A 15,729-nucleotide genomic window follows, 5' to 3' on the forward strand; every position below is an offset into this window, starting at 1 on the left:
GGAGGACACGAGGGTGGAGGGGGCTTGAAGGCTCCTCGGCAGGGGGGTGGCTGCAGGAGCAGCCAAAGAGCCCCAGAACTGCTTTCCTGTGCTCTTCGCAGGGAGGTGACCGATAGGGACCGAGGGAGGGGGTGGATACGGGTGGGGAGCGGGTTTAGGAAATGATTTCATTGTAGGTTCGATTTCCTCTGCGCCGAGACATTGCAGGGCTCGGGGAAAGAGGAGCCAGGATGCCACCAAAAAATCCCCCAGCCAGCTGTGGCTGCGGCTGGCTGGTGACGGGAAGGAGCTGGAGAAGTCTTTGGCCATGCAAAGCCCCACCGGGAACACGCGGGGCAGGGCGCGGCGAACCCCACCTCGCACGCACCTGAAAAAGAAATCTTTCCCCTCTGATACATTACCACGCGCTATCCTATAACAGCTAACTGAGTCAGCAGGGGAAAACCGAATTCAATTTGTATCTCAATCCAAGCAAATAGGAAAAGGCTGCCAAATCTGACAATAAAACCCCACGGTGATCTCAGCCGTCTCCCTCCTATACATTAAAAGGGAGCAGAGCAGCGTTCAGCCAAGGCACTGGTGTGGGGGGATCTGAGCATCCCAGGGACAGCCCCGAGCTGTGCCCACGTGCAGTGAGCAAAGCTTGGTGAGTAAATCGTGCCAGCTGTGATGGGCACCGCCAGACGGGGGCATGGAGGTGGCTTCGGAGCTGCCCTGGGGACAGCCAGGGGGCAGGCAGGGGGTGGCACTCCTGGCTCCGTTCTGATATCGTCCAGGCAGTACCTGGAGGAAAAACGTGGGGTCCTCCAGCATCGGGATGCTCCTCCTGTGCATCCGTGTGATTCCCGGAGCTGTCCCACTCCAGCTGGGGTTCCCTGGCTGCTCCCACCTAGCCGGTGGTGTCCCCAAACTGAACCCGGTGCCCATCTGGACCCGGGTGGTGCTGAGCCCCTGCTGGGTTCCCAGTGGCAGCAGCCAGTTGAGAGGGATTAAACGGAGTCAGGACAGGCAGCGTGTGTAACTGTTTTCCTAGAAGAAGGCATTTAGCAAGCTCAGCTGAGCTATAAATACCCCGTAACCTCCAATACGTGCTGGGGAGCGGGGCGGGGGGGCTTTTCTCCGTGTAAACAAACGCGGAGCAAATAGTGCCGGGGAGAACAAAAGCTACCCAAGGACTGGAGGCGAGCACCGCAGCTCGCTTCGGCTCCAAGACATTGCAGCATTTTTCGGGCAGCTTGTGACCACAGCCAGATGCTTCGGGAGCCTGTCTGGAACCCAGGCTTCGGACTTTGTGTTCCCAGATGCTGGGGGCTGAGGCTTTGCAGTTGATCCTCCTTGTTTTTTAAAGGCTTAACAAAGCAAGTTAAGCAACCTGAGAATGAAACAAAGTAGTTCAAGTTAAGCTGGAATGAAGTTTTTATTTGTTTCCATTAGTTTCCACTTCGCAGAGCTTCACGCGGGGCTGAGGGTTGGATCCCACCAAGGTGGCTGATGGCAGCCGTGCCGGGAGCAGGGGGGACACAGGTCCCTCTCCTTTAGATGTGTGCTTTGCTCAGGAAAAGCCAAAAAGCATTCCCCGTTTTTTTTGCCATACAAACCCCAGAACAGCAAAAGGGAGGGGAAAGAAACATTGTCCCCCGGCTGCGTTAGGAACAGTTTGGTCTCATTAAGGCCTGCTTTCACCTGCTACTAATTTTCCTCTGGTTGCGAGGGCCCGGGACTGTTTGTTTGTTTGTTTGGCTGAGCAGAGAGGGAAGAAGAGCTGCTGGATGTCACTCGGTGCGGGGAAATGACGGAGTGCTGGTGGGGGCACGCCGGGTGACGGGTGCTGGTGGGGATGGGGAGGGAGCTGCAGCAAGGAGACCCTGCCCGGGGTTTTATTGCTGCCCGGGGGGGCTGGAGGGAGAGCAAGGGAGGGGGTGAGCTATGGGGGTCCAATGGGGCAGTGGGTGTCCCCGGTGCCTCTGGATTTGTGCTGGAGGTGAGCTCTGAAACCAATTCCTGGGCTGGCCCTGCCTGGTGGCTCAGGGCTGGGGTGTCTGTCTGGCCAAGGGCTGCAGGACAGATACCTGAGCGTGAGGTTCGCAGTCCCGGGGCAGCAGCAAGATGCCGAAATGCTGCTCCCATCCCATCACCGGGACGCAGGGGCTGGGGCTGCTGATTTATGGGGCCGCGATGGGGAAACGGGAAAGCGCAGGTGCACAGGGAAATCCCCTCGAGCGCTGGGGCTGGGAACGCGCGACACCAAATCTCCATCCTCTGAGCCCGTTTGTGCCCCTCCATCGCCCTCCTTCCTGCCCCCGCACCCCGTTGGGCCCTGCCGAGGTGTGCTGGAGCTGCAGGGTGCAGGGGCTGCATGTCCCCAGTCCCACTGCTGGGGATGGAGGTGGCTGCGGGGCCGTGCCCAAGGAGCTGCGGGATGTCTCCATGCCTCTCCTGCTGGCCCTGCGAGCGCAGCGCACGAGAGCTGTCTTGCATTATGGTGACAAGTAATTAGGGTGATGTGAGCTGCTAAAAAAAATGACTTTATTAGGCAAAAGTGGCCTGTAAACATCCCTGAACACGCAAGGCTGTTTAAACAGCTCCAGATTGGAAGGTGGCTGCTCTCCTCCTGCTCCTGCGCCGTGCCCCGGCGGGGATGTGGCACCGCAGTGGCACAGGGCACAGGGCTGGCACAGCCCTGCCCAAGCCTGCTCCTGGACGAGTGTTAATAAACCCACAGCGCCAGGGCTGCCTTAGCACTGCCTCTAATTGGAGCCATAAAGTTAAACTCGGCCACTTAGGGTTCTGCTGGGAGCCGGGGCTTCCATTTGCAGGCTCCCCCGCGCAGAGGAAGGGCGCTGTGCTGGCTAATAGGTGTTAAATCGGAGCATCACTTTTTAATAAGCCTCTTAATGGCATGATGCGGCTCCTTGGCAGCTTTGGGATGCCTCCATTATGAAACCCGTGTGCCAGGGGGAGAGAGGGAAGGTGGAAGCGGTGCCAGGGCTGCCATCTCCATGGGTTGGAGGTGCAGGGGCGATGAGCAGAGCCCAGGAGCACACCCGGCTCCTCCGTTTTCTTCTTTGGGACCATCCTCTTCATCGTCAGGACCATCCTCTTCGTCATGGTGCTGCTGAGGTGTCACGCCTAGGGTGAAGGTCCTCGCTGCCCCTCGTCCTGTGTGCATCACCACCACCAGTTTGGTGCTGTCAGAGCAATTCCAGATTTCACCCCGCTCCTGCTGTGAGTTGAAATGGTGCCCAGCCGAGGGGGGCAGCTTCATCACCCCCTGGGGTGCCCTCTAAAAGTGCTGTCTGACAGCATCCAGTGCCGTATTCCTCCTTCACTGCGAAAGCTGCATAATTAATGGATAATAATCCAAAAAAATCCAAGCCTGTCCTTCCCCTGATTCTAAAGGGGCTCCTCTCCCCCTGCTGCCCCACGTGGCTGCTGACCCCGAGGGGACAGCACGGACGGGACCACGAGCCGCCCTGCAGAAACCAGCTAACTGGAACCAGGAGGGAAGCCTCCGGGCTGCTTCCACGTGGGTAATGCTTACAGGAAGGGCTGGGCTCCCAAGAAACAGGCACTATTTTTATCTAATCCCTCTGCTTTAATAACAGGGAGTTGGAGGGGGCTCGTTATTAGTAATTCAGAGGAGGGCGGATAAGAGTCCCCGATGATTTCTGCAGTCACGTGCTGCCCCGCTGCCGCTCCTGCCTTGGCTTCTCCCACCAGGAGGGGTGGGAGGATGGTGCTGGACACATCCTGACGGTGCTGTGCTCAGCCAGAGCATGGGATTTGCTTCACAGGTGCCCTCTGGGCACACCGAGGTTTAGCTACAAATACCCACAAGCAGGAAGCACTTGTTTGAAGTCAGGTCCCTACAGTGTTGGGGATGGGATGGGATGGGATGGGATGGGTTAGGTTGGGATGGGATGGGATGGGATAGCGTGGGGTGGGGTGGGGTGGATGTGATGGGATGGATGTGATGGGATGGGATGAGATGGGATCAGATGGGATCAGATGGGACAGGACTTTCTGTATTCAGTGCTGATGGGTGGGGGGGATTTGTCACTTCCAGACCAGGCAAATTTGAGGCCAAAGCTGTGGAAGGGAATGGATGCAATTTTTGTCAGTTCCATCCGCGCCGGCGAATGCAGATCATGAATTACACACCCGCCAGATGACAGGCTGACATTTTAGCTCCAAACATTCTCCTATAATTAGAGAATCTAATGCAATACAGGGAATGGCTCCATTTTACACACACATTATCGTAATGCCTTTAAATAAGATAATTGATTATGCCTCTGCATAAGAAAGTAAAATATTCGGTGTAATTAAAACCGACATTCAGATTTTGGCATGCTGACAGGTGAGGCCATGTGTCATTTTATAAATCCTTAAAGTGATATTCACACCCACATTTGAGTTCTTGAAGTTTGGGGAGAAGAAGAAAAGAAACCCTCACTGCCGAGTTGTTTTTTCATCCTGAGTTCAAATGTGTTTTGAAGAGGGATTTCTTTCTTTTTATTTTTTTTTTCTTCATTCCTTCTGCTCTCATTTGTCTTCATTTCAGCCTCATATCTCCAGCTGACACAAACCTGTGGTCACACTGCCGGGAGCAGGGTGTTGGTAGATGGTGCCTGAGCAGGGGACCTGGCCAGGTACCTGCTTGCAGCAGACCCCTGCGAGCAGTCCCTGCACAGCACCGCTGAGCTGCAGGCAGTGTCTGCTCCATCTTCGGTGCCAAAACCACCGCCTGGTGCTGAGGGGCTCAGCCTGGAGCAGAGACCTGCCTGTAGGAGCTGACAAAGTGCTTCGTGGCTGCCAGGAGCCCTGAGACCCTTCTGGGTGAGGGGTGGCCAAAGAGCCTGCCCTGATGTGATGGATGGAGGCAGCCCAGGATGGGGCGTTCCTGGGGGTCCAATTTTTGTGTCTGGAGGTGCCAAAAAATACGCAGGGCCCTCTAAGAAACCTCCTGCCTGGGGCTCCAGCAGCTGCTGATGGTTTATGACACCGATCCCCACCGCTGCTGGCTCACGCCTCCTGTGGTCACTGGGCCGGTGATGGGGTGTGAGGTCTGGGGGCTTTTCAGGGGATTCCTTAGGTCTCGAGAAATTCTCTAAGTCAGCGCAGATGCTGACCTGCTGCTTCAATATTTGCCGACTGCTGCACCTGGGAACTTTGCAAACAGAGGCTTGGACACTTTCAGCATACCTAAACTGTCCCAGGGCGTGCTTCTGGTGAGAGCTGGGCAGAGTCTGGGCAGAGAATCGCTGCGCCCCGGCTCTGCATCCATCCCTGTCCCATCTGACGGTGACACTGCCGATAAAAAGGAGCACCAAGGCTGTGAGCACTGAATCTGCCTCCTGCCAGCGACGTGGACTTGATCCATCCCGCTGTGAGGTCGCACCAGGCAGCACCCCGCTTCCTTCCAAACAAGCAGACCTGCTAAAGGCTTGTCCTCTGCAGCCAGGCTCACCTGCCAGTGACCTTCCCACCTTCAACCCCGAGGACATGCTGGGCAGATGGGACATCTCTGACCCTGCGTAGGGTCTGTGCAGACACCGTGTGGCTGCTAGCACACCAGCTTTGCAGAAGGAAAGGTGCAGGAGGGTCTCGTGGTCCCTTGCTCCCTAACATTGCCACCCAGACTCTCAGTGACAGCCTTTCCTATCGTACCCACTGCCCCAGCTGCCTGTCCATCCCCTTCCATAACCTCATCCCCATCCCTAACCCCATCCCTACCCCATTGCCATCCCATCCCTAACCCCATCCCCATCCCCACCCCAACCCCTTCCAGCCCCCCCAGGGCCCCAAAATCCAGGATGACCATCTGGGCAGGGCTCAGGCGAAGGCGGGAGGAGGAGGAGGAGGAGGGGGCGAGGAGCGGCGGGCAGCTCTGTCTGCTCTGCTCGCATTAGCAGACGGCTCTGGCTTTCTCCCCCTCTCTCTAGGCCATTACCGCGGGCTCGCGGGGCTGCGGTTGGCAGCGCGGGGCGCCGGAGCCCGCTGGGACGCCGGCCCTGCAGCCCTCCTCCGCTCTTAAGTGGGCTTGTAAAGAAAACCACCCCCCTGTGCCTGGAAAACAGAGCCGCGTTAAACCCGGCTTGTTTAAACGCACCGCCTGGGCCTCCCTTCTGCAGCCTCCCGGCCTCCCCTCGGCAGGGTGACAAGGACGAGGGCCGAGGGTCTCGCTCCTGGATGTCCCGGGAGCAGGGGGGGTTGCTGTACCTGGGGCGTTGCTGTACCTGGTAGCCTGCATGCTGGTACCCGTCCTGCAGCCAAAACCTGAGATCTTGGCTGTGGTCACCCCAGGGAGCAAGGGCGGCCCTGGCTGCAGGCCTGCAGCCCCTGGGAGCCACCTCCAAGGTCTCCACGAGAGCGCCCGTGCACTGATAAATGGCACACAGGCACCCGAGGCTGGATGGGCCACTGCAGGTGAGAGAAAACCTCAGTGCAACGTGGTTTTCCTTGGCTGGGTTAAGAATTTGTGTGGATTTGGATTTCTGGGGCTGCCTCCTGCACCCCTCAGCATCCCGCATCCCTCGGCACCCTGTGTCCCCCAGGTCCCCAAGGCACTGCCCTGTGCAGGGACTGGAGGGAGGCTGGCGGGACAGCTGGGGCAGAGAAAGCTCCCTAAGGTGCCTGCCCCAGGACAGTTCCTTTTCTTGAGGGTCTGACACCCCCAGGTGATGGAGCAGCCCACAAAAGGGACACTGTGCAGAGCTGGGCCACCCCACTGTCTCCTCCTCACCCTCAGCCATTCTCCCTGACCCCCCACTCCCCATTTCTCACCTGGTTCCAATAAAACCACCCAGCAGAGTGCTCTTCCCAGTGTTCCCAATGCTCCCAGCTCCTCCAGGTTCACCCCACTCATGATGAACACCCCATGAACCACATCCCCCTTCCAAGTGCCACCTGGATGTCCCCAGCCCCGGCTGCGCCCTGCTGCTGGCACGCAGCCCCCGGGCTGTCCCCCCCCCGAGCCCCCACGCAGGTTCCCCAGCCCGTCTCACGCTCTGGCACCAGCTCTCCCCCCTTCCTCCGCCTGCGCCCGCTCCTCACCCTCGCACACCCCCGCGGGATGATGCACACACGCCGCGGAGGAGCGTGCGCGAGCGGCATTAGTCACCGCTCCCGTGGGAGGAAGGCTGCGAGCAGAGGAGGAGGAGGAGGAGCGCAGCCACAACGCGGAGCGAGGCCACGGCCACCACCGGTGGTCCCTCTCCTGGCGGTCGGGGCCCGGGGTGGGGGGTGGGGGTCTGAAATGATGGCAGTGGGCTCAGGGAGGCTGCTGGGGCTGCGGAGGCGGGGGCACCGCTGGCACGATGCCACGCTGGGGGGCTGCGGGGAGGGAAGGTGCTGATGTGGGGGCACGTGGATGGGGTTGGGTGGGGAGAGAAGCTGAGGTGCCGGAGGATGTGGTCTGCCATGGAGCTGCGGTGCTCCTGGGCAGCCTTTTTGGGGAGGAGGAGCCAGGTGCAGGGGGATAAAGCTGGAGGCGAGCTGGGCAGGGGACAGCAAAGCACCCCGGGCGCTTTGGCTGAACAGTAGCAGGGTTGTGGGCGAGGAAGCAGGACAGGAGGGGAAAAAGGCGGTCACAGGGTGGGTGAGAGCTGCTCGGGGGGCTCAGAGCAAAGGGACGCCCCCTTCCCAGCAGTTTCCAAGAGGTGGCAAGGAGAAGACAGCCTGGCCAGCCACCCTGTGCCCTGCGGAGCCCTGCGGGACATTTCTGCTTTTCCTCACTGTCCTGGCACCCTGCAGCCTGTTCGTGGGCTCACACCCCCTTGCCTGCTCCACGCTCTTCTGGGGGCTGAGGAAAGGTCTCCCCGGAGCTGTCCCCTGGGGAAATCCCCCCTCAAAGCCTCTCCCTGCCCAGCCCGGGGCTGCTGTGCGTTCCTTGGCCGAGAGGCGCGGGGCTCAGCTCTGAGACGAGCTCTGCTCACCAGCCACCTTCCAATCTGCAGCTCCCAGTCCCGCGGAGTGTGTGGGCAGCAGAGAGATGAGAGAGCACCACAGGAGCCTGCTTGCGCTCTCTCCTTCCTTACAGCCAGCCCAGCCCGGCTGCCTCTGAACGGCAGAGCAGGGAGCAGGTGGAAGCACAAACCTCTCTGCCTCTCCTCCCCTCTCTGCCACCCGTACTTGTCCCTGCCACCCCTCTCCTGACCCACGGGTTTTGCTGTGCACCAAGAGCCCCCAGGTTTACCTGGAGCCAGGAGCATGCAAGGCAGGAGCACGCCGTGCACAGGGCCAGTGCCGGACCCTGTGAGCATCCCTCCGCCCCGAACTGCTGCTTCTCAGCTGCCCTCGTGCCACACACCTGGGTCTGCTCCGTGTGTCCCCATCCATGTGTCCCCATCCGTGTGTCACACACATCCCCGTGGCTGCACCTGAGCCTGTTTCAGCCTTGCCCAGTACGCACAAGGCACTGTGCACACCACTCCATACCTGTATATTTTACCTTTTTACCATATCCCAACCCTCTCCTGTGTTTACAGCTCTCTTTCATCCCACACATCGTCAGGCTGCTGTGACAGTGCTTCCCCCACGGACCACGAAGGGATTAAAAAGATCATCCAGACTGGGGGAAAACGACACTTTGGAGCATTAACTGGGGCACCCAGCTCCAGCTCTGCCCTTCTCCTGACGGGGGCTGAGTTGCCAGCCTTGGGCTGGTGTCCTCAATCCCATCCGTGCTCCCTGCTCCTCGGACTTGCCAGCAGAAAACAAGCCTAAGAATTCCAGTAGGGGCTGCCGATTTATCTGTGGGCACCGGCACACCGATGCGCTGAGGGACAACTAATGAATCACAACATCCCTTATGCACCAACTTCTTTGAAATGCAAAGCACTCCCTTGGTATTTCGGCGTTTTCCACCCGGCCCAAAGTGAAGCCGGATAGGTAGAGAAGAGACGGGTGGGAAGCTGCGCAAGGTAAGGTTTCCACCCCGTGTCTGGCACGGTGATTGCATCAGCATTAATTACAGCGGAACCTGCTGCCCTTTAAAGCAGCTCGGCACACGTCGTGTCCTCAGCCTTCCTGCCTCGGGCTGGCTCTGGCTCTGAAACAGTCTCCTGCATGCATTCAAAACAGTTTGTAATTAACAATCACATTGTTTTCCTTTGAATGTCAACAGAGAGAGGAAACAGAGAGATGGAGAACCGGGATGCCGATACGACTGGGGATTATTTTGCTTTCGCGAAATGATTTTTCCCATTTCGCAGCAAATTCGGTGCTGATGAAAGGCTGGGGATAGCGGGCTGGCAGCCCGGGAGGCTTCGCTCACCCGTGTGGCACGAAGCCTGGGGAGCAGGCAGACATCTGGAAAAGTGCTCTCCCGTACCTGCGGGGAAGCAGGAAATTTGGTCTCGGCTGCCCCGCTCTCTTCGCCCCATGTTCTCGGTGCTCACACAGAAAAAATTCCTGGCACCGTTGTTGCGTTCACAGAACAGGACCTGATGGAAAAACCTGCAAAAAAAGGACGAGGAAAACCAGGGCTTTCTGGGCTCTGCCACAAGTTCTTGAGCTACCCAGCGTGTTGGACCAGAGGGGGCTTCATTCGGAGCCTTGGCTCTGCAGACAAGAAGCAGATTACAAACTTCTTCAGTCCTGGTGCAGAGCTCGGATGGGAGGATTGCTCCATCCATCTGTTCTTCTCATAGACAATCTGCCTTCGAAAGACATCGCCGCATAAATCTGGAGAAAGTGTAAATGCAGGAGCACCTGAATATTGTTTAACAGATGGGGACACACATTTTTCAGGCGGAGATTTCCCTTCCATTGCCCCACTTATTTTAGAGGTGTTTTTCAGGACCATCCCGTGACTGCCTGGCAATGAGCTGGCATCCCAGCCTCCGGTCTGCGGCCACTCGAGTTAATTTTCAGCAGCAAACTTTGCTGTGTGAACACTCTCGTAACATTTCTGAAACCCGCTTTCATCTCTTTGGGTGCCTCCTTCCCTTCCAGCTAAATTCACATTTCTCATGAAAGCGTTTCTGGAGGATCGTTGGCTGGGAGCAAAGCCACGCTCCACCCTGGGAACAAAGCGGCTCGAGGAGCTCATCCGTGCCCCTCTCTTGAAACTCATTCTGAAACCCTCAAACAAACACAATTCAATACAAAGCCAAGTTTTGCGCCCTCTGAATGCCTCTGCCCACGTGAACTTCTCTCCCTCCCTCGGCAGGCAGCCCGGGAGCTGCCCTCCTGGTGCCAGCGCTCTCTTCTTGCACCTTTCATCGCCGACGATCCAGCACCTTTCATACAGCGCCGTTCAGCTTCACCAACCCAAGGGCCACTACAAACTTCCAAACAGAAACACAGCCGCGGACTGCTGAATGGCAGGAAGGAAATTGCTTTGCTTGCAACCTTTTCACAGCTCCGTGCGAGCAGGCTGGGACCCCCAGGACTCGAGGACTGCGGAGAGCTGCGCACGGAGCTGGCTTCCCCTAACAGCCCTGGTGGGAGCAGGTCAGCATTTTCAGGCAGCAGCATTTCATGCGGATATGGGAGGGAACAAGACGCTGCTGGAATTGCAGCGGGTGTTTGGATATTCTTGATGGACGGGGTGCTGTTCCCTCCTGGTGAGCCTGAGGATGCCAGCCCGCCTCCTTCACCTCCCTTCGAGCACGGGGGCACAGCGATGCCGTGGCGCTGACCCCGATGCTCGGAGCTCAGGAGCCTTATCTCCACATTCAAACAACGACATTAAATCCTGTTTTCTTTTGCCTTGCCTTCTGGCTCTGGAATTAGTAAGTTGTGCTCAAATACCACTCACAGCTTTTATTTATTTCCCCCCCAGGCCACAAGAACTAGAACTTTTCATTTTTTTATTTTTATTTTTTTCTTTCTCGGTGTAAACTGGAAGCTGAGTCTTGCTGAATCACCTGTCTCGGGGAACTGCAGATTTAAGGAGAAAACCGAGTATTGGGAACTTGCAGCGGACATGTGAGACTTGGCAGCACCGCCAGGAAATGAAATCAAAAGGTGATGAAGCACAGCTGTGCTGTGGAGGACAGCACGAAGGATGTGTTCAAGGGACAGAGACAGCCCTGGTCCGAGGGCAGGACCCCACGGCTGTGACTGAAAGCTGTGTTTTGTGGCAGATGAATGCTGTGGGGTGCCACATCGGGTGGAGATGGCAGGCAGCGAGCTCAGCCCAGCCTGCCTGCTCCCCTCCACTGCACCTGCACCTAATGGGGGATCAGAGGTAAAGGGTGGTCTCTTCTGGGTGAGGTGGGCAGTGCCCTGGGATGCTGGACCAGCAGCAGGGGGTGTGGGGATGGAAGCTGGGAAAGGGGAGGGACAGAAGGGATAAGGCTCCAAAGAGGGAGAAACCCACATGGAACAGACAGTGAGATGTCCACAGAGCCACCTGCAAGGCTCCCTCCAGGCAAGCCCAGCTGGACCTGAGCAGCCCTTCACCAGCATGTGGACCCCCACAAAATCCAGCTGCCAGCAAAGTCACAGCTGGAGAAGAGGGGGAAGACATAAGAGAAAATATATGTGCAGAGGATGGACCCCAAATTTCTCAGTTTTCCTATCTCTTTCTCTTTCCCTTTCCTCTCTGTTCTTCAGTTGTCGCACTCTTTCTGGGAGAAAGTGGCTGTTGGAAAACAGAGAGAGAAGACGACAAACACTGCTGTGGAATTATTTAACGAGCCAGAATGAATTGCATTTGAAATCATTTAAATGGGATCTGGGAGTATTTAACTGCAGCACAGGAACTTAACAAGAGTGGGAAAGGATTTTGCACTAATTGCTGGCAATGATATACCTACGGAGATAGAACATGCAGCAATTAGTAAGCAAGGCTGTAATTTCAGCCTAAGGTCCCTGCCTGCCCTGGAATATGGCGTGGATTATCTGCTGGAAGGAAGACAGGGGCCCTGGTCCTCAGGTGCCCGGAGAAGGTAGCAGCAGAGATTCTCGCTAATAAGTCATTAATTGAGTTTTTCATGTGGGAGATGGGTCTGGTCAGCGCGGCACGGCTCGGGTTGATAAAAGCAAACAGATCTCAAAGCCTCACCCAAACCAATGCTGTGCACCTGCAGGGCCTGATCCAGCCACCAGCCTCTGCTCCAAGCTGGGACCGTGGGGATACATGCGGTGGACGGGGCTGAGGACCAACGGGATGGTCTCCTGCTGAGCTCCAGGGCATCCCTGGGGCTCCTGGGTTTGGGAAAGAGCAGGATGAGCTCAGGGAGGTGGTGCAGGATGGACTCTTGCAGGAGGGCAGAGCTGGGGGCACGGAGCCCCCAAACTGAGCAAGGGGTCCTACAGCGATGGGAGGAGGATATGGGAGGAGGAGGGATGGGATGCTACAAAGGACACTTGCTCACAGCCATCCCCGGAGGCTGTCCTCGCCACAGGGGGAGGCAGAAAGCCACAGCTCTTGGCTGAGCCTCTGCCCCCGTCAGCTGCACGCAGCCTCCGCCAGCCTCCGCTCATTGTTCCCCATCCCCGTTCTCTCCCCGCGATGCCTCCGTCTTTGCCTTTTGTCTTTCAATCAGTTTTCATCTCAGTAATTCCCATTCAATGGTTAGTCCCTGATCTTTCTAATTGAGATCAGAGCTTCGTATAATAGGGAGGGGGGAGGGAGACTATTTTTAATTTGCTACGTTCCCATTAATAACAAGTTCTAATTAAAAAACCTCCATCTTCCATCCTCCCAAGTTCAGAGGAAAACTCTGTGACTTCTGTTGGAATCTTCTCCTGATAAATTGGTACCACAGCCTCCTAGAACAGCTGGTCCTCTTTAGCAGGCATAGTAATTAATGGGAATAATAAATGCACTCAAAGCAGGTCCGTAACCCTCCTTTCTGTGCACTCAGACTTCTCTTTGCATTGCAAGAGACGCACATCAACATTTCCACTTAACAAACAGGCCCAGAAGAGCTGCCTGATTCTGACAAACCTGGTTTCATTAGCACCTTGGGGCATGAAGGGTGCAGGGGACGGGGAGGTTTCCTCCTGGAGGGGGGGGACATGGCCCCCAGGGTGGTGGGCAGCTCCTTGCAGCATCTCCTGCAGCTCTCTGCCACCCAGGAGCAGCATGCTCTCGCTCAGGTGCACGGCTGGCACTGTGCAAACCCTTGCCTCTCAAAGCTCATGTGGATATTTTCGGGTGTTTGCATGCTTTTACACCTGCCCAGTTCTCCTAATCACTGGCTTTTTCACCACAGCACCTCAGTGGGGACGCCCAAAGAGGCTTTGCAAGAACCAAGGGCAGAGCCCTCATGTGCCAACCCTTCCAGTCTGGACAAGGCCAGCCCTGCCTGTGTTCCTGCATGATGCTGCCCTGCTACCATGGCAGGGGACGTAAAGTGAAAAGGAACCTCAGGGAGAGAATTTGCTTTTTCACTTGCACAAGAAGAAAGGAGACCAAGATTTTCCTTTCTCCCCAGCTCCTCCTTTTCTGTGTCCATCTCACCACCTGGGATGCAATAGGGCGGACAGGCATTGCTGCCTTGCAATATCCATGCAGTGAGACTGAGAGAGAGGAAGATGGAACAAACACATAGCAAAGGCTACAGCCACACTGAGAGGTGGGGAGGAGACCCAGGTGTCCTCCTTCCCTTTCCTAAGCACAAAAGACCAGCACGTGGGGCCAGCCCTGCTCTGAGGATGAGCTGCATCCAGCCTGGATCTGCAGAAAAAGCAGAAGATCCAGCAAGCCACACACCCTCTCCTCCCTTTGTGTAGGTCTCCATTTATACCAGCTGCTGGCCTGGGCTTCTTGGGCATGCAGATCAGCTGTGCTGACGATGGATGGCCTCCCCATATCCCCCTCACTTGCTTTTGTTCACTGCTCCTGAGTTAATGGCTTCGTCTCAGGAGTGGCCAAAGTGGGAGCCATCAGCGCAGCTCTCCCCGAGATGAGCAATCTGTCCCGAGCAGTGATTTCAATTAAAGGGTCATTAGCGTGAAATCTTATCCAGCCCGGCTCCCATTTGCCATCAGGAGGTCCTTCTCCTCCCCGTCCCAAGCCCCGCGCTGTGGTTAGAGCGCGCTGCTCCTGCTGGAGCCCTCCCGTTTTGCTAAAACACAGCAGCTGCTGCTAATAAACAAACATATTGATCATGGAGATATGGGCTGTCAGGGACTTAATTCATGAATGAAATGTGCTTAAGAGTGCCCGGTAGCCAAGGGCTCTGCCTGGAGAGCTTGAGACCAAGATGGTGCTCGGAGGTAGGAGAAGAGGAGCCTGGTTAGTGCAGGGATGTCACAGTCTGGGGCTGGTGTAAGGGGGTGAATTTGTTCATGGGACAGAGAGGAGCAGAGCACATTTCCCCTTTGTCGTTCCATGCCATCAGTGGCAGGGAGGGATGTGTTTCAGTGAAGGGCTGTGGTTCCCTCCTGCTGAGGCGTTCAGCATGAAGCTCCTGGTGCCTGACTGGGGTTTCTCATCTGCCTGTGGTAGCATCAGGGCAACCCAGCTGTTTGGAGCTAGTTTAAGGAAAAACTACAAAATACTGCCCAAAAGCTAATCCTGTGAGTCCTACTCCTGACAAACAGTTCTTTCTGATTCGGGATCAGACTTTCCCTCCACCAGCAGACGGTCTCCCTGCGTGTGGATTTGGGACTGTGTGTATCTCTGAGGTACTAATGCCTGCCATTGTTTCCAAATTGTTGTCATTGTCTGGAATCATATCAAAACAAGGTGCAATCAGCTTACAGAAGGATCCCGCACAGCCAGGGGCTGTAATTACAACAGATGTATATTTGAATATAGCCTTTATAGGTGCAATAATTTACACTGAAATAACCAAGGATATAGGTTGGGCTGTAAAAGTTTCCTGTGATTTTGGTATTAGCCACACCAAAAGGTGTTGTTAAAATAGGCCTGAGTATTTATGGTCCTGGGACGTGGAGGCCTTGCTGAGAGTCTGATGAATGAACTCCCAAGGACAGGAATAGTTGTCAGCCTGAAATACTTATTAGCCTGAACTCTCCTGGTGTTTCACGCCATGGTTTCGCTACCTCCACTTTTCTCCCCGTCCTCTGGCTTTGAAGCTGAGGTTCCCTGGGCAGGAGGACGTGGGGCAGCAGGGAAGCTCTCTGCTGGGCAGGACAACCTCTTGTTGGAGGAGGCAAGTCCAGTCCTGGCGATTTTCTCTTCTCCCTGCAAGCACGTGGGCATTGTCCACTGCTTCACCTAGCTGTGGTATTCGGCACTGACCCTCCTGCTGGTCCTGCCTTGCCTCCTGCCCCAGGGGCTGTGTTTTGGGGCTCACCAAAGAGATTTCTGCTTCCTGCACAGCGAGAGATGGAGGTGGTGTGCCTCCCCCAGCGTGTGTCTGTCTGCTGTTCTAACACCTTTGCTGTGGGACTCCTGTGTCCCTCTGCTTAAGGGGAGGTCAAAGGAGCTCCAGGCCACACAGATGAGGTGGGTTGTACATCGTTCTGCATCTCGTCCTTCCCCTATTGACAGCACGAGCCCGTTCTCTGCCTCCCCTCCAGTTCCTGTGTCAGCAGGACAGGGACCTGGCAAGGATGAGCTGGGAGGACCAGGATTTCAGGCACCTTCTCAGAACCTGATCTCACCGGCAGGGAGTTTCCAGGCTCCTGGGGTCTCCAAAGCACCCAGAGCCGGCAGGTTAATGAACGTCTCAGCGTTATCTCCTGGGTGAGGGGCTGACAGCTCCTAGCGCTTCACCCACGGCAAATGCCAGCAAGGCACATTTCCTGGAGGTTTCTTGGAGCTCCTGCTGAAAGGTCAGATCTCTCAGCGAGAAGAAA

The 15,729-nt window shown here is 56.4% G+C and overlaps 1 long non-coding RNA gene across 1 annotated transcript; it reads left to right on the forward strand.

The window, feature by feature from the left end:
• Positions 1-433: 433 nt before the first annotated feature.
• LOC121075914 lies at positions 434-8,603 on the forward strand. Its single transcript, XR_005823241.1, has 3 exons — positions 434-646; positions 8,185-8,405; positions 8,490-8,603. It is a non-coding gene; the product is annotated as an uncharacterized LOC121075914 (long non-coding RNA).
• The last annotated feature ends 7,126 nt before the right edge of the window (positions 8,604-15,729 follow it).

This window comes from Cygnus olor, chromosome 11 (assembly GCF_009769625.2).
Source record: "Cygnus olor isolate bCygOlo1 chromosome 11, bCygOlo1.pri.v2, whole genome shotgun sequence".
Lineage (NCBI taxonomy): Eukaryota > Metazoa > Chordata > Aves > Anseriformes > Anatidae > Cygnus > Cygnus olor.